Genomic DNA, 3,249 nt, shown 5'->3' on the forward strand with positions numbered 1-3,249 from the left:
CCAAAAAAATGCAAAAAATTCAGACACAAAATAGAAATAAGAAAGAATGCTGAAAGCACATTCTATCCAAATACCCAAGAAATTCAATATCAGTTCTTTCCAAGAGAAATAGAATAATAGGACCCGATTTACATCCCTCCTCCCCCACAAGGAGATGGTGAGTTTTATTTTGTCTTGTCTAGATAGAAGTTTGATTTGTTTTCAAATGTTCCAGGGTAGAGAGTCTTGGAGAAAACACAGGATGTAGAGGCCTAGTCGGTGTAACCTCCCTTGGTTTCATCTTCACCACCAATGGAGAGGGCAGCATAGTTGCCTGCACAACTGAACTTGGAGGCTGGATTTTCTTCAGGCTTCTTTAGCTCAGGTGCACATCAGGAGCCTTGATCCTTTTTTGCCATTTTTCCTGCTCCCTCCACCTCCTGGCCCATGACTGGAGTTTCCACTTTGGCCTTTTGAGGCACTCACCCCATCCACTGTATTATCATCTGCTTTCCTTGCTGGTCCATCCTCAGATGGAAAGCTGGAACTGCCTTCCCCCCACCACTTGCAGGGGATTGCTGATCTGTGTCTGAGCTCTGAGATGGAGCAGGAAGTTTAGAACTTCCCTTTACTCAGGTATTCTCCTTTGGTGGAGGGGCTGGTAGAGGCTGTTCAGGTTTGGGAGTCTTAGAAGCTGGAGTGTGGCAGTCTTCCTCCTTACTGAAGGTTTTTCTAGAGGTTTTTCACTCTCCATGCATTTCTGCCAGAGGTGGCTGAGGTCCCGGGCTGTAATGACTCACTTTCTATCCTTGACTGTTCCTTCACCAGTTTGGGTGTCTCTCCCTAGCCATCACTCTAGTTTTTCCTCAACCAGCTGACAGCTGTAATTTCTCCTGTTCCTTCTGTAGCCAACCCTCTACTTGTTCTCTAGTAGCTGTGTCAACAGTCTTTGCTCCTCTGAAGACAGAGGTTACTCAACTGGACTGGGAGGTGCCAGCAGAGGAATCACCTTCCTTAGGAGTGCTCTGAGGCTTCAGATTCAGCTTGGGTCTTCAGGGGAACCTCTGTCATCGCGCCTATAATCACCCAGAGAGTATCATCTCTGGAGCTTCATGACTGACCATCATATCTGTCTTCATAGGGGTCCCCACCTCCTCTGTGGTCATCATCCTTACTGTACCCACGATCAAATGTTCTTCTGCCTCTGCCTATCTTGGAATCACAGCCTGTATCATAGCCTCTACTGTCTCTGTCATCTTTGCAATCCCGGGTCTGGTAACCAGCCGTAGCCCAGCACAGACCATCACCATAAAGGTCCCGATACCCATCACAGTATTGGTCTGAATGGTAACGCCCTGGATATTTATCTCCAAAACGATCATCACCACCTCTATGTGGGTAGTCATCAAAGCTGTCTGTGGCAGGACAGGCCCTCCAGTCTGTGTCTGTTTTGTCAGGATCCCGAGTTCTATCTCGGCCAAAAGAACGATCATCCCTGTTTTATCCTCTGCTTGATCAGCAATGTCCCCTGGAATTCTTCAGTTACCTAGAGACTCTTCACTGAGGCTCAGGGCATTGAACAAGGAGTCCAGTCCTCAGACTCAGCATAACCAAATCCTCTGAACCGCTCTGGATTGCTGGGTTCGCCTAGTAGATACACAGCACTGATATTTAATCCTCTAAAGAATTCTTTGAGTTTTTTGTCACATTAATGGGTAGGTCCCCCAGAAAAGCAGTGCAGGGTAACAATTTGGGAAGACAGCTGTCAATATTGGGTTTCCTAGCAGCCCATGGAGCAGTGGGCAGGATGGAATGGTCAATTGGAGGTGCCCTATAATACATCGTCATCGTTACCATAACAAGTAGTTGAAACGTCTCCTTCCAGGTTGTCTGTTTCATCAGCTCAGCTGACTGGTTTGGGGACATAGGTGCTTCCTCCACCAGTCCCTCCATCCTCAGCCAGAAAGCCTGTTAGGGAGATAGGCTTCCCCTTCTTCTCTTTCTTTTTTGCTGAAGCCACCATGTTGGGAGATGGAGAGAGCCCAATTTACATTTAATTAATATGTTCTTCAAGTCTTTATTTTTTTTGCAAAGATTTTTTTGGATTTTAAAAATTTTGTATTTGTCATCATAACAAGTAATTCTGCATAATAAATGTCATAATGAGGTAATTTCCCACATTTCTGTGTGTATGAAATATGCCAATTAACCTATTGATTGTACTATTTCAAGAATTTCATGGAAAATGTATACAGGTAGATGTTCAATTCTGATAGACACCGCCCACTACACATTGGCATAAAATTAAAGGAAAAATCTATTTTAAGAAATAAAAATTAATAATGGATCTGATTGAGAAACAAATGTTAAAAAAGTTAAAAGAAAGTCAAGGTACTAGTAATCCTGGTCCTAGAAAGATATACACAATTGTGAGATCTTACATCTCTCTCCAGATGACTGTGATTAAAAAAGGGATACCATTTTCAGCAATATGGTGTTGTAAACATAAAAGATATTTTAATTAATGTTAACATTTTGAGAGCATAGGATCAATAACTTTAGGTAAACTTTTTTCAAGTTACATTTTAAAATTAGGGTGCTTAATAGATATTTCTAAGAATTTTACTGCTGTTATTAAACATTTATTATAAAAACACCAAACTTTCATAAATATCCCTGTATTTCCAGCTGCTTCTTTTAGATAAATTACTTCATTCAAAGTTTGAATATTCTGTTATATCTCAGGATAGTTTTATATCCATCACTGAATTTTCAGCTTTGAATTTTAACATCTTATGTAAGAAGTTAACAGATGGGACCCCACTTTCAGATCAATTATTTTACTCAAATGCTTCATGGCCTGTACTGTGACAGAGAATCAAAAATTAATCTGAAGCCTACTATAATATGTTTGAGAGAAGAGGGAAAGGGGAAGAAACACATTTTTCATCAGTGTTTTTCTGACAGGATGAGAGACAGGAGCACACTCATTGCAATAACAGTATATGTTGGTTAATGTAAAACCTGGGCCTATAAAAAAATTCACTAAATACTTTATTTTACTTAACTACATGAAGGGAACAAAAATAGATGTAGTGTGGGTTTAGGGGAGATGATTGCAACAACAAAACGACTTTAAAAAAAATGATTCAATGACGGGGCCAGTGTCAATTTAAATATTAATTAATAGAGATGTTTTGATTTCTTATACTTCAGATAACAGTAAATAGAAATAGAATATTTTAATTATGTTTCCTTGGATATCATCAT

The 3,249-nt window shown here is 40.4% G+C and overlaps 1 pseudogene; it reads right to left on the reverse strand.

The window, feature by feature from the left end:
• Positions 1-251: 251 nt before the first annotated feature.
• LOC109377898 (eukaryotic translation initiation factor 4B pseudogene) lies at positions 252-2,002 on the reverse strand (annotated as a pseudogene).
• Between the last annotated feature and the right edge of the window lie 1,247 nt (positions 2,003-3,249).

Source organism: Hipposideros armiger, unplaced genomic scaffold (assembly GCF_001890085.2).
Source record: "Hipposideros armiger isolate ML-2016 unplaced genomic scaffold, ASM189008v1 scaffold_1615, whole genome shotgun sequence".
Taxonomy (NCBI): Eukaryota; Metazoa; Chordata; class Mammalia; order Chiroptera; family Hipposideridae; genus Hipposideros; species Hipposideros armiger.